This window comes from Pleurodeles waltl, chromosome 8, assembly GCF_031143425.1.
Source record: "Pleurodeles waltl isolate 20211129_DDA chromosome 8, aPleWal1.hap1.20221129, whole genome shotgun sequence".
NCBI lineage: Eukaryota > Metazoa > Chordata > Amphibia > Caudata > Salamandridae > Pleurodeles > Pleurodeles waltl.
Window position 1 is genome coordinate 1,503,091,824 of NC_090447.1, and position 23,144 is coordinate 1,503,114,967.

Consider the following 23,144-nt stretch of genomic DNA (forward strand, 5'->3'; position numbering starts at 1 on the left):
ACAGGGTTGTTGGCTAAACTAGATACACAAGTACCCTAGAAAAACCGCAGAACCGGTGTATAGCAAATCAGCAGAGGTTACCAGACCGCAGAGCTTCTAGAACTGATCCAGACGTAAGCCAGGACTGACTCATATGAATGGTCCTGCTCTTTGGGGCTAGGACCAGGCTACGGGAAGTAGATAAAACAGTCTCTATTGCTATGTGCAGTCAATTTCAGGAAAAAAACTTTTAAAAAGTTGCTTTTTCCAGATTAATCTCTATCTAACTGAATACACCTGTGAAACCCCGACCTCTGACATTAGAGTTTTCCGCAATTTCAGCGGCGTGATATCGCATAGGGAATGAGTGCCGGTGTTTTACAAATACTGCAAATAAAATATTAGTAGAGAGAGTTCAAGGACATCCCAATACAATGGAGTTACCATTGCAAGGTATATTGATGTGAACTTGGAGAGTCCATCCCTTTAATGATTTTGGGGTGGGTTGAGGTGGCTCAGCAGGGATGGTGCTATGTTTGACACCTCCAGACGTTCAGTTAGTAGAGTAAAGGGCGCCATCCATGGACAATGGTTAAAACTTGTTGATACGTATTCGATAGATTATTTGTCACTACTGTGTGTGCCTTAGTCCTGAGCACGGCTTGTCAGGATTAACATTCATCTCACCTCCTAATTTTTAGGTCCTGCATTATCCAAGACATTTTGATTTTATCACAATGATGTATATGCTATAGTTTCTGATGGGGGCTTTCAGTAAGCAGTCTACCATTCATCGGGTGTGCAGTCACATTTCTCTTTCGCTCACTACGGCATACAGCATGGCACAGTGGGTGAGCCCACTTCAGCTCTTAGCCTGACTTTGAGTGACACATTCTGCTTTTTCACAAGGAGCACAGCTGCATGCAAAGCAGTCCCCTTCAATAGGAGTGAGTGCTATGGAAAAATGTGCATTTTGAGGCCAAAAAATGATTTTTGATTTTAGCTAATGTTTATTTTTTTTATATTATGAGGCCCTGGCAGCTCCTCAAAAGGGATGTTTTACAAAAATAATGCCAAAACAAAATGAGCGTTAATAAATACAAAAGGTTGTCAGCCAACACCAGACCTACTGGCTTTGCCAGTGCTTGTTTGGTTTTTGGCACCAACCTCCATCACACCTTGGTTTTGTTATTTGACGTGCCTACTACTTACTCCTTCGACAGATCACTTCTCTGCTCTTTCAGAAGCAGTATGCATTCTGCGCACAGTGTGGCCCAATGCTTCATGGATATTTTGCTCACCAGGAAAAGAAGATGGCTGCTTCATTCAGTTTAGCAAATGTTGTGCAAGCTTTGAAATTCCATCTTGGAAACATTGCGCCTGACTTCAGGCATTTCCAGAGTAAAGAAGGCCCAGTAAAAAATGAGTTTGGACAAGCTGTCTAGTGTTTCCTTTTGTCAGAACTGGACTTCGTATATAAGCCTTCCATTCCTCGTTTCTGCACAGCGGCTACCGGTAGATCCGTTTGAATAGTGTGCTAATGTGCCTTTATTCAAGGTGGACCACTGGACTGGGGTTTTTAAAAATGTATAAACTTGCTGAACTCTCTACTTTGTCATTGGAGCAGGGGTGAAATTGGCAAACTTAACAAGTTTTCTCGCATTTTCTTGAGTTAGAGCTATTGGCATTGTAAATTCATAACTGGGCTTTTCTTGCCACATAAATTGGTTAACCCTGCCTCATAATTTCATCTTTTCCTGCCATATAATTCCAGTAGCCCATCATTTAACTAAAGCACTCCCATGTACCTGCTTCCTCTATCTTAAAGGTTTATATGATAATTGGATATGTTTTATCAGAAATAAACTTTTGGCATTAGAGTGTAATGCTCAAAACACCATAACAAAAATATAATTTGGGACAGATTGTAGGGTGGAAGGAAAGAGGGAGTCGGGAGTGAAGATGAAGAAGACAAGTGGCGTAGTAATAGTGTCATGGGCCCTGGAGTAAGAAAGGAAAATGGTTTACTGCATTTTCAGTAGGAAAATACAGCAGTAATTATAGTTGAGTGAGGTCCATAGGTCTCTGGGCCCTGGTGCCACTGCACCTGTTGCTCCATCGATATCTAGGCCTCAGGAGAGAAAGTGGATGGGGCAGAAAAAGAGAAGCGGAAGGAATACAACAGACAAAAGGAAGAAAAAGAAGGGGTCGCAAAGAAATAAAAGAAAGAAGGGAAAGAAAACTAGAAAATAAAAACACTACTAAGGAAAGAAATAGAGTAAACGTGTGAGACAAAAGAAAAAAGGGAAGGAAGCTAGCAGGTGAAAGATTAAGGGGAAAAAATAATGAAGTTAGAGAAAAATGAGCATTGGAGAAAAAAGAGATTGTGAGAGAAACAAGCAGCGAAAGAATCAGGGCATGTATGTACGGACACATTTCCCACAGAAACAGAATTGGAAAACCACTTTGACACTCCGGGTCCTGACAAGTAACTTGTGGCTTCCACGTACAGACAGGCAAAAGAGGGATTTATAGTAAAGCGTGAATTGACAGAGGAAGATAAGAAAAACACCAAAGGAAGGAAGAAAGGTCGTAAAAAAAAAAAAAAGTGAAAGGACGCATAGCGAGTCAAAGGAAATAGCAAATAAAAAAGACAAAGAAAGAATAAATGGAAAAGAAAGAAATAGGGAAAGAATGAACGCCTGATGACGAAAAAAGAGGAACGAAACAAGGAAAGAAATAACCAGGTTTTTTTCTGAGTTTGAAAGAGGAAGTAGAAAGAGGAAGAGGGAAACAAAAAAAAAAGGGAGAGGAGTAAAAATAAACAGTTGCAAAAATGAGCAAAACTGTTAACATGTGGATTTTAAGAGCTGGAAAGAGAAAGTTGGGGGAGAAACAAAACATTGTAGTAAACAGAGTAAAGGAAAGAACGGAGTGAGATAGGTGAAACAGACCCTCCCAAATAAAGGTGGCAGCTAAGAATAGATTTAATTTGCTCCCCCACGTCCTCAAACAGAAGTCAGCTTGTGGAACAGCAGGGGGCACTGCAGAACAGCAGGAGGTGCATTAGCAGAGTTGTATGTGAACTCCAATACAGCAGAATTGGGGCATTTCAGATCCGGATTGGGGGTATAGACAGAGCTGTGTCCCGGCCCAGTACGGGAATATTATAAATACAGAGGGTGAGGGATGAGAAACGGAGTGTTATGTAATTCCTGGTATTGGCATAATGGGTTTCTGCAGGTTAGGGTTGAGGTGCACTGACAGAGTTGTATGTGGGCTGCAGTAGTGGAATAGTAACGGGCACACAAGGTCAGAAGTGAGGTATGTTAATGGAGCTGTGTGTGTAACCTAGTATTGGCGTGCCAGTGTTGCCGAGTGTTAACCTGGGGGTGCCCTGGTGAAGCTGCGAGTGGGCCCAGCATGGGAGTGGCATTGCCTCTGAACCACAGAAGCGCGGAGTCCTGAAGGGTGTGTTTGAGCCTTAGTACAGAGAAGAAATGTTCACTGAATGTTAGAATTGATGGATTCTGGGGGAGCAGTGGTGGTTCCCATCAACAGTGGTGTTGGATGTTAGACTTGAGGTGCACTGGCTGAGCTGTGTTTTGCTCCTTTGGGTCCAGTATTGGCTTGGCAGTGGGACTGGATATTAGAATTGAGCTGCTGTGATGTAACTGTATGTGAGTGAGGTCGCAGTATGGGACAGGAAGTGACCTCGGCAGGGTAGAACTGAGGTGTACTGATGGAGCTGCTCCCGAGGTCCCAGTACTCGAGCATCAGAGTGTACTGACTGCGAGAACTGAGGTGCTCTGGCAGACAGCTTGTGTGGGGTTCCTGGCACTGGCACTGCTGAGGGCTTGGAGTGTGTGAACTACCGTGCACTGATTGAGCTGGGGCCGGGGTCCCAGTACTGGAACAGCAGAGTGTACTGACTGTAAGAACTGAGGTGCTCTGGCAGACAGTGTGTGTGGGGTTCCTGGCACTGGCACGGCTGAGGGCTTTGAGTGTGTGAACTGAGGTGCACTGATGGAGCTGTGTGTGGGATCCCAGTGTGGAGCAGAAGTGGGCACTGTCTCTAAGGATTGTGGATTAGTGATATGCGCTTAGGCTATAAGCAGTTACAGGTGATCCTCCGCCCTTGCTCTCAGCACACAGGCAGACCCATTTGGTAAAGAAAATCCAAGCCAAGGAAGGGTAGGAGCCAGGAGGCAGAGAGAGGGTGCAGAACACCCACAAAGACCAAATGTGATCAAGAAAACAGCCTGATTTATAACCTTGTTTACAGCTAAGCCCAGAGGAAGAATGCTCTGCAGATGAAAAGCAAAGCTTCCCTGGACAGGAGCAGGAAACAAAGTTTAAAAACAAATATCCCCTACAGACAAGATAAACATGACAAAGCTTATTTATACAGTAGTTGGTCCCCACTCCCACACAGAAAAAGGCAGGACAAAGAGGCTTGACTGACATGAGCATGAGCAAATAAGGATTTTTAAATGACACTGAAACTAACAAATGAAATAGCTGGAAGCCCACAGAAGTATACTTAAAAGTATACAAGAGGTCGTATGCTTACGCTGGACCTAAAAAGGACGTGTCGCAAGCTTTAGATGTTTTCTAGGCAATTGGAAGAAGTAGTGTGAATCCACAGAGTAGCCTTTAGTAGTGAGAATAGGTGAGGAGGGGAGTATCTTGCAGATGTTCAGCAGGTAGCAGCTGGCAAAGGTGTGAGTAGAAAAAGTAAAGCTCCTTTTAACTATATAATCCATGTTAACTGGCTTGCCCAACGCCCGTCTTATGCGAGAAAGGTCCTTCCAATCTGGCAGCGCGAGTCAACACTATAAAGATGTGTTTGAACATCTGTTGAAACCAGTTTGGGTTTTAGGGAGTTACATACTTCAAGGAAAAAGGTGTACTTGTTTTAAAGTGTCAAATGTGCAAACAATTAGTAAAAAAAAAATGAGTGAAGTGCTTTCAAGTGCCATAAGGTACACAGCCTTCTACAAAGTGGGGGTAGTGTTCATAGTGAAAATGCCAGCTGCAGTTACTGTCTCAGTTACTTATGAGGGTACAGGCAGTTTCACAAGGACATACTCCTATGTAGCCCTTTTATTTGTGGCTTGCAATAGGGCAGAGGGACTAGCAGTAAGTTGCAGGTTCTGATCCAAATGCAGCAGAACATACCACACCGACATAAAAAGCAGTGTTGCGGAAGACTGCAGTGGGCAGCAGTGCAGGTGTGGGCATCTTTTGGGGCTATCAAAGACCAAAATTATATGATCGAATGAGTTTCTTGTGAAACATCAGTCCTGAATCAGTAACTATTGTTTTTTGACAGATGACACCAGCATCCCAAACTACACGCCACGTAGTATGTTATATTGAGTACACAGTCTGCCATGAGCATGACCTTTAAGCACTGTTAGCTGATTCAGGGAGCATCATGACAGAATTTCAATTGTTTGCTGCAATCTAACTCATGCAGCTATTAGATGTTTTTAGTATTATGTTCTGGTCCCGTTCTGGTTGGACAGGTAAAAAGCCATAAAGAACATGTTTAGCATCACTAATCGGGTAAGGCAATCAATCAATGAGGAATTTGTAAAGTCCACTACTCATCTGTGAGGGTTTCAAGGCACTGAGGAGGGGAGGGGGTAGGAGGGGGGGCTGCTACTGCTCGAACAGCCAGGTCTTGAGAAGTTTCCTGAAGGGAAGGAGGTCTTTGGTCTGGGGCAGGTGGGTGGGAAGAGTGTTCCACGTTTTGGCCGCGAGGTACGAGAATGAACTACCGCTGTTGTAGTTCTGCGGATGCGTGGGACGTTGCTAGGTCGACGGAGTGTAGATGCCAGGTCGGGTGTAGAAGGAGAGTCGTCTGTTGAGGTATTCTGGTCCGGTGTTGTGCAGTGCTTTGTGAGCGTGGGAGAGGATTTCTAATGCGATTCTCTTGTTGACTGGGAGCCAGTGCAGGTTTTGCAGGTGGTCTGTGATGTGGCAGTGGCGGGGGATGTTCTGGATGTGTTGCAGCCTGTTCTGGAATTTGCCCGTGGTTCCTGCATAGAGGGCATTGCCGTAGTCCAGCTTGCTGCTTACGAGGGCCTGGGTGACTGTTCTTCTGGTTTCGGTAGGTATCCATTTGTAGATCTTTCGGAGCATGCAGAGGGTGTTGAAGCAGGAGGAGGAGATGGCGTTGACTTGCTGGGTCATGGATAGTGAGGGGTCCAAGATGAATCCTAGGTTGCGTGCGTGAAAGAGGCAGAAAGATGGTGTGCTAACCTGTCAACTGTGCTGAAACTAAGCATTTATGAAACAGTTAGGGTGATACAGTTCTGTCCTGCAGATGAATTTAAACACCTTGGTCTGCGTGTGGTGGGTTACCCATAACAAAAATGTTCTTGACTGTTTTAATGATCCGTCTCGAAACAGTGCTTTGTTAAAGGAGACATATATCTCTGTAACACATAATTTTCTTCATTTAGTGGTCAACTGTTTGACATAAGATGATGTGGGTGCCCACCATCCAGAGGTTTCCTTTGCAGTCTTTCTACTTACAATTACGACAGAATTTTTAAGAAGGTGAGGGCTTCTCTCCACATGCACTTTCAACATCTGTAACGATTTTAATTTGAGTGTTGGTAACAACGTTTTCAATGTCACACCAAACCAAAATTCAGTGTCAGGTTGACGCACAATTATGTGATTGGAATTGGAGGAAAATTTAAACTAGAGCTGTTGTGGTTAGCAGCGGGCATGGGTCTAGACGAGGTGCAGATCTAACAAATTATGCATTTTTGTGTTCAGTCGAATCAATCAATCAACTTGGATTTATGAAGCACGGCTAATCACCTGTGAGGGTATCCAGGTGCTGGGATCTTGCTGAGCTCTTTCGAAAAGCCATGTCTTGAGTCTATTTCTGAATTCCTGCAGGGTGAATGCTGTTCAGAGGCGGAGGGCGAGGTAGTTCCAGGGCTTGGCGGTGGGTAGAAGGATCGTCCTCCACCGTACCTTCGGCAGATGTGGGGAGTGCGCGTGAAGGCGAGGTAGGTGGATCTCAGATGTCTGGAGGGTTGTTGAGAATTCAGGCAGTGGTTGATGTATGCTGGGCCTAGGTCATGGAGGCCCTTGTAGGAGTGTCTCAGCATCTTGAAGTGGCCTCTTTTCTGGATCGGGAGCCAATGGAGGATCCTGAGGTGGGGTGATGTGGGTCCGTTCGGGAAGTCGAGGATGAGTCTGGCGACTGTGTTCTGAATTGTCTGGAATCTCTTCGGGAGTTGGGTGGTGATTCCTGCCTAGAGTGTCTTGCCATAGTCCAGCCAGCTGGTAACTCTGGCTTGGGTGACTGCTTCCTGTTGTTGACAGGGAGCCATCTGAAGATCTTTTGGAGCATGCAGAAGGTGTGAAAGCAGTGGGAGCAGACTGCATTGATCTGGCAATCAGATCAGGGACACTTGTGTAGAGAACATGGAGGAAATCATTACACAGTTCTATAGCTTCAGGTTTTACTGCTAACAGGTTAGTTGTTATAACTCTCTTTGGTGGGAACACTTTATGGGACAAAGGGAAGTGTAAATGTTACTTGTCTTATCTGAATTTTTCACATTCGTGTCCCCGTCGCCAAATGATATTCATCTTAACTTGACAACAAATGGCGCAGTGTACGGTGTAGGGCCATACCACGTGCACACACCCTGGTTTTGCAGGTTAGGCCCCAGTCCTACCGCTAAAGTTCAGGATGAGGTAGGTACTGATACTCCCTCAACCGATCTATTTAAATATCCTTCATCTGGTCTCCTGGCGGTTGCCCACACCCGAGGGTTCTCCCCTCACCCCGACTTCACACTGTTTATGGTTCACCCATCACTTGTGCCGGGATGTGACAGAAAGGCGAAGCACCAATCCCAGAACGAACTAAACAAAGGCGGCATCTTCAGGCATTCTTTCAGAGAGGAAAGGGCCCAACCTTGGATTTATGGCGGCCCTGGGGCAAGGTGACCCCAGGAATATTCTCGCATTTAATTCACATTCCCGTGCACGTCGACCAGATGTTGAACACAGCCAATGTTCTGTTTGCACGTGTTGCTGCCATCAAACGCTGTCCCTTCACCAGGCAAGGTTAAGCCATGTTTAATTATTAATTCCGTGTGCCAAGCGTGAGGAGAGTGTCCAGGAATTGCATCCTGGAGGGAGAGATGCGTCGCAGGCCGCCAGCATCCGGCCTCGCCGAGCTGCTGCTCCCCTGACTTTCAAAGGAGCGCTGCTTAATGAAGTCCTAAACCCTTTCTTTACTCTGGGTTGGGACGGCCCCCTCCGGCATCTGTTGCGAGAGCAAATAAGGGACACAAAGGCGCTTGGTTATGGCGCGTGCTTTTCGCCTCCTCTTACCTTATTTGACCTGAAACTGTGTCAAATGCCTCATGCTGGTGTGGTTCGAGCGGCAAAAGACGTCCGTGGTCGAGAAACCTCTTTGAGGTCAGAGCTGCCGTCTTTGGAGCTGGGGAACCAGGTTCGATCTCGGCGTCGGCTCAACATCCTTTGATTCTGGGCCAATCACTTAATCAACCGGTGTCTACCAGAAGTGAATGTGCCCTTTGTGTAATGTAACTGGTGCATCTGTAAAGCGGTCCAGTACCTTTGGGTCGAGTTTGCACTATATGAAACTGCAAAAAAAAAAAACCCCAAAAACTGCTTCTACCTTTAGTTTAGGGGATTGTGCTAAGGAGCTCAAGGTCTCCCCCTTTTTTCAATGGTACCTTAATGAGCATTGGTAAGGCCCCCCCAGCTCCTCCGGACACTGGCTTGTTGGGATACCCCACCCACCCCCCTACTATGCCACCCCACCTCGCTCATCCATGTCTATTGTGCCCAACCACAAATTACTCCCTTCCTTCGCCCAGCATGGCTGATTCGCCCCTTCATTGCTACTTACAGTTTTTTGATGCTCAGAGGGCCTGGACTGTGCTGCTACTGATAAACCAGTTCACATCACATCAGGAGACAAAACGTTTACCTGTTTATCGATAACGGAAATTACTTTTCTGGACCTTACCATAACGCATGCTGACAATAAGGTCTTACGGAAAACAGACACCATCTCAGGAAGTATGGCTAACCTCCTGTTCGGGCAGTTCCTGAGATTGAAGAGAAACTGCAAAAAAGAATCTGATGCCTTAGTATTGAATCTACTGGAGAGAGGACACCAAAGGGACCTGAGAAAGGGTTGCGAGACCCTACTGACCCCAATAGGTAGGGCCCAAAAAGAGGACCCCATGGTTTGTGTTACAATATTGTGTAGTTCCAGTAACGCCATTAAAAAGTATCTTAAAAACATTAGAACCTGGTGGGAGATGAATTGGGTACAAAAGACCCCTTCTTTTCGTCTTTGAAACGAGGTAGTAACATCAGCGATCAGGTAGTGCGCCTTTACCTGCCATTAAAGGGACAACCAAATTTACAGTCCCTGTGGCACCTACCACCACTACAGGGCCACTGGAAATCTAAAGCTTGTGAATTATGTGTGGAAGCAAAGTATTTTGTGCATGGTAACGAGATATATGCTTAAACATTCCAATTGCAATACCTCCAATATGATTTGTGTGATGCTTTGTCCATGTGAAATGCCATATGTAGGCCATACACAGCAAAAAGCCAAGCAAAGGATCCTGAAAGTAAAAGGTTTGCCTGTTAAAATGATAGCTGGGAAAAATCCGTCCACGGTAGGTGTGTTTTTGGCTTATAGAAACAAAGCCAAATAAGATATGTGGTATTAGCTTCCTCTAGGTTCATTTTTGCACATAATCTAACTGATAAACTTGTTTTTATAAAAAAAAAAAAAAAATCTGAATACCTGCGTAAACGTCTGTGATCATGTTTGCATTGATGTTCAAGTAAAGCGCTTTCCAATAACGTGGAATTTCTGCCTTCGTGGCCATGTACGTATCCATGGAAGCCAGAAAAACTTCAAATTATATCAGATCTAAGAGCCTGATTTAGTTCTCGGCGGATGGAATACTCCATCACAAACTTGAAGGATACCCCGTCCGCTGTATTACCATCTCCATAGGATGTAATGGGGTTGTCCTATGGCGGACCGGATATCTGTCACGTTTGTGATGGACTATTCCATCCATCCGCTGAGCACTGAATCAGGCCCTTAGCTCTTTCCAGGTGTTTGTTTTTATCTAATTGCCAGGCATCCTGATGGCACTTAATTCTAGAGATACACAAGTGCCTAGACTGCCTTCAGTCACTTGGTGCTACATTTGAGCTTACAAAACCCTTTGCTGCTCATCAGGGCAATTCTCCTTCATGATGGATGGTGGAAACCAGTGGAGACCTGTGCAGTGTTACCCCACCGAAGGGAGAGTATGTAGGGTGGCATGTGCATCCAGCATGCATGCATGATCAAGGTGGCTAGGTGATCTAGCAGACTTATAGCTTCCTGCTCCACTTTCGAGCTCTTTACCACTAACTAGCCAAAGCCTACCAGCAGATACTAGGAAATAGTGATTCTGTGACTGAGTATGCAGTTTGCAGCAGCGCATATTTATACAGTACTTATGAAAATATTCTATCCGCATCATTCATTTGTAGATAGATACAAACACCCCGCTCCCGGGTGGCTGGAGTACTGCTTGGGAGAAGAGACTATGGTGGTCATTACAACCCCAGCGGTCTTTTTACAAGACCGCCGCGGGACCGCCGTGCGGAAGGCCACCAGTAGTGGCGGTTTGCTGCTCGGCGTATTATGACTGTTGGCTGCTCTCTGTCCTTTTTCCGACAGAGAGCCGCCAACAGCCATACTGTCCTGTGATTCTGCGTGGCGGTGTTCTGTTGGCGGTGTGGTGTCGGCGGAGCAGCCCCCATGGCTCCCGTCCCCTCCCGGAGGATCGTCGGAACAGGTAAGTCGATCGTCCGTTAGGGGAGAGGGGTGGGGGGGTGTTGTGTGTTGTGTGGGTGCATGGGGGTGTGCGTCTGTGTATGTAGAGGGGGTGTGTGAGTGCCTGTATGCTTGCGGGGTTGTTGCGTGTTTTGGGAATGAGTGCGTGTATGTCTGTATGCATGTGTGCATGTATGTTTGTATGTGGGTGTGCATGTCTGACTGTGTGTGTGGATGTAGGCATGTATGTCGGTGTGTGTGTGTGTGTGTGTTGGTGGTGCCTGCATGCGTGTTGTGTGTGTGTGAGTTCTGTGATGTTGGGGGTCGGGGTGGGGAGGGGGGCCCTGCCACCTTTGGGGGGTGGCAAGGGTGGTGGGGGGTGTAGAGTTGGGAGTCGGGGTGGGGGTGGGGGAGACCCCTATCAGTGCCAGGGAAGGAATTCCCTGGCACTGATAGTGCTTACCGCCATGGATTTCATGGCGGTTTCAAACCGCATGAAATCCATGGCGGTCAGCCGGGTCAGAATACCGCCGGCGGTATAGTGACGGCCGCCGGGCTGGAGACCCAGGTCTCCAGCCCCGCGGGCGGAACGGAGAACCGGCGGATGACCATGGCGGTAACCGCCATGGTCATAATACAAAAAAAAAAAGACCGCCAGCCTGTTGGCGGTCTTACCGCCGCTTCTTTGACTTCCGCCGGGGTCATAATGCCCCCCTATGTGTCAGTGCAACATATGCCTTGGACTTCTTGGTGCTAGGACTGCAGAACAGAAAGAAAAAAAAAATCAGCCTTTGGTGGAGACTGTTAACAGAACAGAGATAGTTTCAAGGCTTTATAAAAACTTATATAACAGATGATTTGTCAGAGAACCAAAGGGAGAAAATTCCAGACCTGACTGCTAGACGAGAGAATGCCAGCTCCACAATTAGGAGCGCCTGAAACAGGGGACGGTGAACCGAAAAAGGGACCCAAAGCAGGGCTTGATAGGGAACGTGTGTGTGAAGTTTTAAGAGAATTACTTGAGGCTTGCCCTGTATGTAACTTGATGAACTAGGCACAGGGGCTCAAACAGACTTAGTGCAGCATGGGGAGTTATAGGAGTGAGCACTAGGCTACATTCTGAACACTGTGCTGGGGGATAGTGAGAGCCCTACGATAGCAAGAGCTGTCATAGACCAGCATAAGGAACAATGCTTGCATTCACCACTGGGGCTCTTAGTTGCTGAGGGAGGCAAGAGCCTCAACTTGTGGAAAGATGACAAAACCACCACCTTTTCCTGATCTCCAAACAACTTCTTATCCAAAATGAAGCTATATATATATATATATATATGTATGAATGTATATGTGTGTGTATATATATATATATATGTGTATATATATATGTGTATATATATATGTGTGTATGTGTATATATGTGTGTGTATATATGTGTATGTATATATATGTGTGTGTATATATATGTATATATATATATATATGTGTATGTATATATATGTGTATGTATGTATATATGTGTGTATATGCATATATGTGTGTATATGTATATATGTATTGATATGTATGTATATATATTTTATCCTGGCCACTGGAGAGGGTGGAGGACTCATTCTGACTAGGTCACAGGGTGTTGGCCAATAAGCTGCCCAAGCAAAAATTAGGACTTCTGTCCTGTTGGGCGTGAGCACCAGCGAATTCCTGATCATCGAAATACAAGAGGATAATGAACTGAACTGGAAGATGTGTTGTAGCACAGAGGGAAGAAGGCTAAAGTACAGGATCAACTGCTGTTATCAGCTTAACATACAAAGTCCACTCCAAAAGATCTTCTAATAGCAGTGACAGAGTGCACATAAATGTAGACAAGGATTGCTGAAAGCAGCGTTCTCCGGTGAATGCCACAAAATAGGCTGGCCCCGGAATAGACTCGAAAGGTGGTAGGGCTGGAGAATAACTCCCTCCTGACAGAAAGAAGGACCAGTACAAGGCCACCACTGTAGTCCACATTTCCTTGAGTTACTCACTTATGCCTACGACTCCTGCTGAGGTACAGTCCATCCACCAGGACACTCCAGCCACCTCTGTCCTGGGCTTTTCTTTCACTCTACCTCCAGGTGTTTCTTGGCCTTTCCCTTTCCTTTTCCATTCAGGGTTCCGTGTCAGGGCTTGAATGGTGATGTCTGATGTAGGCTTGGGGAGGGTGTGATCTATCCAGCCCCAGCGGCTTTTCATGATTTCTTCATGAGCAGGGAGTTGGAAAGTCCGTATATCACAATTCTTTTTTCCATAAATGCTAGACCAACCTGCACTGCCGCAAGCTAACCTCTCTCTAAGACCTTCTTCTACTTTCTCAAGATTGCAGCTATGCACGTGGCCGATTTCACACTTTGCTGTCCTCCCCACCGCTACTGTGACCCCACTTTTATCAGTGCCATGGTCTTCTGTCAACGTCCCGACATCTCTGTCTTTTGTGCTCAGTCCGTGAGCCAATACGTTCCTCACTCTAAATTTATTTAGAAACATTTTCAATTAAAACCACTTACCATCCGTTTGTGCGCAACAGTCAGATCTTTTCCTTCCTTACCTTCTGCACTGGCCTGCAACATGAAGGCTCAGTTATCCAACACTCGCTGGACCATTCCTCCATATGACCTCTTTGCCATGAAGCGCAGGAATGCTCATATTCTGTATTCTTGTTTTAGATTGCGGAAGAAATATTGTTAAATTGCAATGGGCTTTCACCCCACCTATTGATTGGCTTTATTGTCCCTCTTATTTACTTGCTTCTTACTAAGCGGCTTTCATTGTCCCATCTTGTTTTTGCCCTTCCACTGGAGCAAAGTCTCTTTACACCGATCCCCGTACTCTGTCAACGTTTGTGTTTTCCCAGCGCTGTACTCCATGTTGCTTTCTCTTGTGTGCATCCTCCCCTGAAAACACGATGCTCTGTGTTGCTCTCTCCTTCGTGTGCTTCCTCCGCAAACTTCATCCTCTCTCTCGTGCTCTGTGTTGCTCTTTTCCTCATTTGCTTCTCCCCATGAAAACTATGCTCTTCCACGCGGCTTCCTTCCTCATGTGCTTTTGCCACCCCATGCTCTGTGTTGCGTGCCCTCTCTCTCTCTCACTCTCTCTCGTACTCCCCCTTGTACTCCCCCTTGCAATCTCCCCATCCTCATGCGATTCATCTTGGTGTTTTCCATCATGTGCTTTTCCTACACAACATCCTGCCCCCCCTTTAAATCCCCACAAGCAGCATTGGTAACGCAGTAGGTTCAAAAGGCAAGACGTGTAGGCTTTACTAAGGTTGGCTAGTGATGCCTTCCTATTGTATGCTCCCCCTAGAAGTTTCATCCTCAGTCTCTTATATACCACTGCTCTCCTCCCCTAGTCTTGGAGATCAGAGTCTCCTAATATTTGTTGATTATTCTGGCTCAGCCTTGACTATTCTACTTTACTAATTTAGAAAAGTAAGCGTATGCTTCAGGATTTATGGAGTCAAGATCAATATAACCATTTAAAAGGTGGTTTACAGACCTGCCGAACCAGTATCCATGTGCCTGTTTTGCCAGGGCCCCACGATAATGCTTGTGTCTAGTTGTTGCAGGCCATGCTGTTTTTGAGGAGAGCAGAGGCAGAAGATCACCAAGAGATGTTTGTAGTCTAGATGACATAGCAACCAAATCAGTGGGTTGTGGACGAGTGAGGCTGATTTCCAGCAACATCAGTCTGATAAAGAGAGTGCAACTAGAGATGCACATCCTGTGTCAATTTACACACAGAGCACCAGGGAGCAGATGTAAATCCATCTGGATACATCTGGAGAAACTCCGGTGGCTCCGGACCCGACCAAAGGCCTAAGTGAGATAAGGCTGTTCTCGGGTCAGTCGTTTTTTGAAGACCGGGTGAGTGAATTTAATAGCACATACCACTGTGATAAGTTACTGGTGGAGTGGAACAAACATTAGTTTCCTGAACTAGATACGCCTAATGTTGGGGCAAACCAAGAGATTGAAGGTTGCTGCCTATCCATCGCAGCATCAGGAACACAAATAAATGCAGACACTTTTTTTCTTTTCAGAGTCCCAGCAGTTTCCCATCAGCTCAATCGTAAGCTGTGAGTTGACAAATCAGTCCATTTCCACACTGGGGAACCATACTGGCACAGGGATGTAATATACTGAGAACCCACCTCACATTCTTCATGTTTCCTGGGGTCCGCTCGAGTGCAGCAGGGCCAAGCCCACTCGCATATAGGCTCAGAGGCTAAAGAGGGATTTAGAACCGTTACAAACAAGATCTTTTGTTTAAAGAGACTAGATGTTCTTGTAAACAAGCAGAATGATGCAAGATATTGTTATAGAGCTGTATCTTGCTTAACACTCATGAGCTTCTTGGATCTGTATCCTGGGTAACTTCTGTTGAGTGTGTATCTCTCTTGCCTACTCTGCATTGCCAACCTGTGGCAATCTTAACCACCGTATGTGATGGGACTGGCGATTGAGTAACGTGTGATGGAAGGAGATGGGCTGTAAAATACTTTTATTGATATCCTGATTCTAGATCGTCACGTCTGATCTAGAGCTAGAGGGGACACCCCTTTTCAGCCACTTTTTTTATTGCCATTCGTGGTTTGCTTCTGTCACCCACAGCATAAAACGTAAACGTAAAAACATAAACTTCGCACTTGTATAGTGCACTACTCACCCGTTAGGGTCTCAAGGCGCTGTACGCATACCGCTGTGGAACCCCTCCTGGCTTTTCCCTGTGAGGCGCAACTCCCAGGGTGAAGCCAGGCATCCAAGCGCTGTCAGGGCCATTGTGGAGATTAAGCAAGCTATTGCCCAGAGGTACAGAATGGGGCCTATTAATTAGATTAGGCACTGAGCCGAGAATTATCTGGTCCAAGGGAATTGAGTCCATGACCCACCGAGGTGTGAATTGAACCCTGGTCCCGGGCCAGATCTCTGCATCAGGGTCTGCCGCTCTAACCATTGGGCCACTCTTCTCCACAGTATGTGGCAATGGGTCATCCCACTGAAGTCATCGGCACTCATGAACTGCGAGTAATGGCATTTTGCCTGACCACGGTTAGACATCCTCCTAAAAATTGGGCCCTTAAATACCAGAGCTGGTGGGGCAATACTGTAGTTGGCCCTCCTTTATTCCTTGCATTATTTATCATGCTTTGCTTTCTCTTAGCCATCCTGTGTGTTTAAACTGTTTCTTCAAGTTGCAGTGATTCAAAGCCAATCGTACATTTTCTTGCGCCACTCAGAATCCAATTTTCCTGTGATGTGCATTAAATCTAAACATGGTCATTGTAGTGGCATAAACCTGCCGTGCATGTATTGCTCTCGAAGGTTCTGTATGTTTTTTTAAAGGGATACTCTCTACCTAATACTCAGTTGTCTACTTTGATAACTTGAATCTAGAGCAGCCAGTCTTTGTCCACTTCTGTCCTTGTGGCTACTCTGGGAAATTCACCAAAAGGTCTCAATACAAGAACAAAGGGTCTACATTATGCCACTGGTCTCAACCTAAAGGCTTGCTTGATGGATGATGTCCTTTAATCCTGAAGTTATCTGGCGGTGGTGGGAATTCATTTTTTGGTCAAGCTTTCCAGTCTAAGTATGTGCTGTCTTGTTGTTAGGCATATTGTTGCTTACCATGAACATAGAGGTGCTTGGAGCCCACACATTGCTTACCATTTGCTCGCTTTCCTTGTCGCTTTTATTTGCCGTCTTCTTATTCGTGTCCCAGCTTGTCAATCTGGTGTTTGATTCTCCGATGGAGAATTGCCTCTTTACCAAGGAGTTTGCCTGGTGACTGTGCTTGATGTCAGAACTACTTTTTTCCTTTTTTTGCAAGCACTCATGGAGAGGGCATGTGTTTTTGAGCTGTCATACTTGTGTACCTCTCCCCCCCTCGTGCTGCTTCCTGTCCCCATGTCCGTCTCACGGCCCCCCTCCCTTTTGCGCTTCCCTGCGTGCTTCTCTGTATTGCATCCACTCCTCTGCCTGTGTTGTTTCCATGCCCCTGCCTTCTTGAGTTTCTTCTGTAACCCTGTTCTCTCTTTGCTGCTTCCATGAGTCCCCACCCTCCCTGTGCCTCTTCTGTGTCCCTTGCAGTCCCCTGTATTGCTGCTATGTCCCCAGCTATCCCTGGGTTGCTTCCACCCCCATTGCTTTGTTCCCCAACCATTAAAACAAAAAAAAATCCATACTCTTTACCATGCTGCACAACAATGCTAAAAAACATTGGCAAAGTCAGTAGGTCGCAAAGGCGATGCTTGTTGTTTTGTGCTGTTAAATTTCCTTGGGTGTGACTGTCTGGTGTGCTCTTCTTTTTTTGGCTGGGCAGTGTGCACGTTTCTGGTCAGATTTTAGCCCAACCAAGTGGCCTAGGCACAGGAGAAATAGCTACAAAAACATCCATAAAGGTTACCTCCTGTACACACCCTGTTTCTGTGCTCACAGGGAGGGACGCTTAGTTGGAACATCCATGTTCATTCCAGTTGAACTAAGGCCTCATTGGTGGCATCCTCAAAGTCTATACCTGGTAGAGACTATGTGGGGCCCACCAGACCTCCTGAAAGCAGTAGGGTCTCAGACCTTCATTGCATCATAGGGCAAAGTTCAGACAGTCCCAGTACTGCAATTCTACTCCTCCTCTCTCTTACAATCTGTGCTGCAGAATCTTTCCAAAGGTTGAGGCGTAGAGTGAACCAGAGCGATCTTCATCGTGCCTTCATTAATTCTGGTCCCTAAGCTCTTAATTTTTCCCCACAATATTTTTTAATATAGAAACCTAGCCAGTACGGTCCCAACAGGCAAATTATGTATGGTGATGCGTGCATAGTATGGTTCTTGCAAGGCTCAGAATCAGCAGATTAGAGAGGCATTTTCCGGTCTAGTCATTTTGGTGGCATGATAACCACAGGGTTGGTTGCAAAAACACGATAGACTAAAAGTCACTATAAAGGTAACTGGATCCTGCTGCGAGCTTATTCATCAAATTGCAAAAAAAGATATTGAAAGTTTATTATGGGTACCTTTCCTATAGCTGCAGTTAAAAGTTTCATCTATATACAGTAATGTGCTTGTGGCTGGATATTTGTAGGCAGAAAGAGCACTAGTGCATATGACAAGGGCATCTGGTGGGAGGAGGAAATTGCCACCATAAATAAAAGCTCAGATGCCTATGGGAACGAGTAAGCTCCTCACACCCATAGTATGTGTGTAGGGTTTTGCTGAACTGAATATTCCAGGCAGGGCTCGCAAGAGACTTTGATGACCCCACCCCACTCCGTGATGAGGTGTCACTGACTGACACTCACCATGGGCGCTTCAGGGCTTAAACCTGAAGCGTCCAGGTCGAAGTCAATGGGTGACGCTTCCCTCTTCACCCGGAGGAGGGCCTGGAGGCACCTTTGCTGAGCCGAGGAGGTCACGCCCACAGAAGCTGTGACCTCTTCAGCCCAGCAAAGTTCAGCTCAGGCAGCCAGGAGTCTACGCAAATCACTCATGTCTGCTCCTGACTGCCTGACCTGAACATGAAGAGTGTCTGTCAGGCTGACCTTTGTTCAGCCTGACCGGCACTCTTCAAGAGGGGCAGAAGGTGGGGGGGCGTGGTCCCTCTTCCCTAAAGGATGGGCCGCGCCTCGTGGTTTCGTTTTCTGCTAATACACTTCAGATGCAAATTGACGTTTAGGTAGTAATTGAGAGCCAGAGAGTGCACTTGCTTGGCTCATGCAATTACATTCTAAATGCAGATTTATGGATTTTTTTGTTTAGGATGTGTAGGCTGGTTGGATGCCTTAGTCTGTCATAAAGACATAGTGCTTTTCACTAATTGTCTTTGCTTATTCTCATGTTTTACTTTGCTGCCATTATAACATGTTATTCAATTTGTACTTTTTTTTCAATCACATAGTAGTGGAATGCATGCACATAGGCTTTTTTCAAAATTGCACTGAATATACTGATCCTATGTAAAAATTGTTTACTTTATAATATGTTGCTGTGGTTGCTTTTAGGGCCCCCACTTAAAATGCAAACTTTATCTTCTGGCTCCTTCTCATAGCACTCTTCTTTGAAGATACAGCTGAACTCTTCCATTGCAGTCAGTTAATAATTGTGTCCCTACTATCTGCTTATGTGCTGTTGCAGCACAAGATGTTGCTTTGTTGTGGTATTTTCTTTCTAGGACAATATACACAAAGTAATCAAATTATTATCAAGCACTTCCTTTAACTAGAATCCAGACCCATTGGCTTTGAATAAGGCATAAATTCAGTTTTCTTTTTTTTTTTTTGCATTGGACCTTATGCACAATTGTTTTCGAAAGTAGTAGCCAAAATAGGTACAGTTGTGACCATAAACTATTTTGGCACGTGCAATTTCACATTTTATGGTAAAATGCTGCACTGTAGGGCCCGCTGACTTCACTTTCTCATCTCGCTGCAGCAACTCCCACCATCTCAACACTCCCAACAACAAAACAATGATGACAACATAACTCCAGCTACAAAAGAACTTCACAAATCCAACTGTGAGACAACACCAACACAGCATCCCATATTAATCTTAACTCTAATTCAATAACTAATCCCATAACTAAACTCTAAATCCACAACCCTAGTTAATCATCTACAACCCCCTATCACAATTCCGACTCTCACCCACAAATGCAAACCCAAGCCTCAAACCAAGTCAAAAACTCAATTCGAGTAGTAACCAGAAGATAAAAAAATTATTTGGAGACATCCGGAAATTGTTGCAATGATCAAAGAGAAGATGGTATTGATGAGGGTAGCAGTCCAGAGAAACCAGACCAGGAGATGTTGACCGATCCTTTTGGAACACCAACTGGTGATGTGGAATCGAGAAGAATCATTCCATGGAATGCGACTGTCTCCTGTGTAGGAGGCTAACTCTAGATTGCAATCCATGCCACTTAAAATGGACAAGTGTGTTGTGGTATTTGGCACCCCATGTTTAAATGAGTGACTAACGACATGTGAGCTGTGCAGGAACATGAGTGTGGTGCAGGAGCTTTCAGTTTGAGTGAGAGCGCCTTTAGTGGAGTGCATTTGGTGACATCCGGCTTGGTGGATTTGCAGATGCTTTACGGAGAGGAACTTGATGCATCTTGATGAAAGTTTGAGAAGAAAGGAACCAGGAAGGCGGGTAAGTGACTGGAGAGGCTAGTCTGGGCAGTCCTTGGGTTGTGGACCAACAGTCCACTTCCAACACTTTGTGTGTCAGAGTCTTGATACTTTTGCAGTGTTGTTGTCTCTTTGACTTTTTATCCAGTCAGATTCTGGGAAGTGGTTGGTTGGTGACAAGAGAGTTCCAGCGCTGACATCCAGGGCCACTGGAAATATGTGGAAGGTATGGATCAAATTATGCGAAAAGAAAAGGAATTGATGCAGTGTAATGCAGCACATTTTGTCACTATATTACTTCATAATTCTGTTATTTTTTTCACATGTAAACACTGTCTGGGAAAAGGTTTTACCTTATTCATACCAGTTTAACCTCATAAGTTATGCATTATAATTTAGTTGAAAGGTGACCATCATAAATCCATCCAATGCACCGATGCACTTTGCTGCACTTTTAGTAACTTTTGATCTGTTAGAGCTAGAAAGAAAATGTTTTTTTTTATTTATTTTTTTTTAAATAAAATCTGGAGATTGTGTAGCATATGTTGGATTAAATGGCAGATAAGGCAAACCCATTTGTTATGCAGAAAATGCCATGGCTGCCTGACCGCATAATTCTAGTGCCTGGCTGATAGTTTACTCCACGGACATGAATGCTGTAGCGACCAGCGCTAGGGAGAGATGCAGATGGGAGCCTGGCTCACTCCACTAGTGGGTATGAGTGTTGTGGCAGGTCAGTGCCTTGGGGCCCCGTGGATAGGGTTACCAGAATTTTAAAGCCCAAAACCGGGACATTGCACAAAAATAGATGGACTACATATTTACTTCAACTGAGCGCACAGAATGACTGCACCCGATAGCACAGAATTCCAGAAGAGACACTAAAAACATAAATAAAGTGCAATTTTTCAATCCAGTATTATGCCTCTTATTTAATTTGCTTTCTTATAACAGCTGCTAACTATCCTTGCTTTTGTAAACACAAAAGTCGCCTCTCACGGTTTTGGATTGACTATCTAAAAAAACCGGGACATGAGCTACATTTCTCGAAATCTGCCGGGACAGCTGGTGAAAACCCGGGACTGTCCCGGTAAATCCGGGAAGCCTGGTCACCCTACCCGTGGCCTTCTTCAGAGCCCAAGTTTAGTTTTCTTACTGAGGCTTTTCTGGTAGTCTGGGATTGTTGCCAGAGTAAGGATAACCGAGGAGTTTATTACAAGCAGCAGAGAGATACTGGATTTTTAAATCACTAATATAGAACCTACAATATAAATAAAATGCCACCTTTTAGCTTTATGTTGTGTAATTGCTCTAATCGGCGCTCGTGCATTCACTCCGTGTTTGTGTGCGCACAGTATGCCGATGAACACGGTCGATAAGCCTTCTAGTAAAATTGTGGCACTTTATCTGGGCTTCCAAGTAAGAAATCCTAGACCTGTGAATAATTGAAACGAAATTACACCTTTCCTCATTGTGTGTTCTTGTGCAACTCGCTGCCTCCTTTGGAAGAGGGGTAACCTGAGCAGGATGGAATGGTTAGGCCTGTGAATAGTTCAGGAAGAGCTAATGTTTCACCTCCGGCAGCTGATTACAGCTACCAAGGCGGACCTCGGGGTAATGCACAAACACCTGGAAGATTAGATAGAGGGAATCGCTTGCTTAGGACAAAGGGCCTATCGGAGTTTATTTCCACCGGCGTAAATTTGCTTTGATCTGTAAAATCCATTAATTGTGTTGGTTTTTGCGCCAGATGTCCTGCGACTAACACCTCAGCAGACCTGCACCTCAGAACGCCCGCGGTGGGGAGGATATATTTGTGCAGCGGAACAGTTTTTTAAAAACATTCTCACGGATTTTATATCCGACTACATATATTCCTACTTGCCCGACAAATAATGCTTTTCAGTATCGTTTTGTGAGATTATTATTTGGGCATTCATTTAGTTTCCAGTTGCTATAAACATTTTTAGGCCTGGTATTGGCCAAGGCCTTTTGACGTCACTACAATTATGCGTATAATAGACGTATAAGGCTTTCAGCCAATCCTCTTCATCCATTAGTCTGTATTTGTATTACTCACGTTTTTCTTCCCTCTGCGATAGCATAGGGCGGAGTGTTTGCTAACTTCAGCCTTTGGCTAACTTCACTGCGAGTGATGGGTTCTTCCCTTTCATAAGGAGCACATCCACACAAAAATAGTTCCCTTTATGGTAGTGGACACCATAGAAATATGTGCTTTTTGAAACTACAAAAGGCATTTTTTTTTTATATTTGCAAAGACTCAGCAACCCCCAACAATAAGGTTTTGCAAAAGCAATGATGGAACAAGCTTCGACAAAGCCAAAAAAAGGCTGTGAGCGAATGCCTGACCTGCTGGCTTTGCCAATGCTTGTTTAGGGCTGGCGTTAGCCATGACCTCTATATACTGATAAGGGCTTCCAGCAAACCGTGTTGATCTATTGGTCAGGTGTTGTGTCGCTTATAATATTTCCTCCTCCCACTACTGCGTACATCATGAAGCAATGGAACAGACTTTCACCACTGGCTGACTTCACTGCGAGTGATTTCTTACCCCTCTTTTCGCAGGAACACACCCACACACAAAGTAGTTCCCTTGGCCGCCAGGCATTAGTATGGCAGAATAGCAAACCTTTTTTTTTTTCTTTCTTAATTTAAAAGAGTGATGAGGTTCCAGAAGCCTTCCCAATAATAAACGTTTGTGAAAACCATGACAAAACAGAACAAGCAGCCACAAAGCCAAAAGGCTGACAGTCAGTGCCAGATCCTTTGGATTTGTGAATGCTCGTTTCAGTTTTGGGTATGAACGTCAAAACCCATCATACTCTCTTCAGAATCATTCTGCACACTCCCTCTATCTTTCGGTAGAGCTCACACTGCATGCTTACGTACTTAAAATATCCTATTTGCACATTTCTTTAGTGCAGAAGCATGCTTTTCAAATATGTTTTAAATAGGAAATGTATCCTTCTTGTCAGTCCACATTGGTGCTAAAAATGCTGCACAACACAAGACTCCAGAAAAGTGGTTACTTTAGCAAAACGAGCCCTTGTTCTAAGTTCACGTTTGACAGAGTAGAATAGCGCATCAAATATAAAGAGGTACAGCAGG

The 23,144-nt window shown here is 45.1% G+C and overlaps 1 protein-coding gene across 4 annotated transcripts in view; it reads left to right on the plus strand.

Moving 5' to 3' along the window:
* Positions 1–23,144, plus strand: part of B4GALT4 (beta-1,4-galactosyltransferase 4) — a 163,384-nt gene that overhangs the window by 31,665 nt on the left and 108,575 nt on the right. Inside the window, exons 2-3 of one of the 4 annotated variants that reach the window (XM_069202770.1) lie at positions 6,453–6,549; positions 6,901–7,013. The exons of 2 other annotated variants lie outside the window; for them this stretch is intronic. The gene's annotated coding sequence lies outside the window, so the exon portion shown is untranslated. Of the gene's footprint in view, positions 1–6,452; positions 6,550–6,900; positions 7,014–19,970; positions 20,038–23,144 lie in introns of all 4 variants that reach the window. One more of the 4 variants, XM_069202773.1, reaches the window with a different exon arrangement.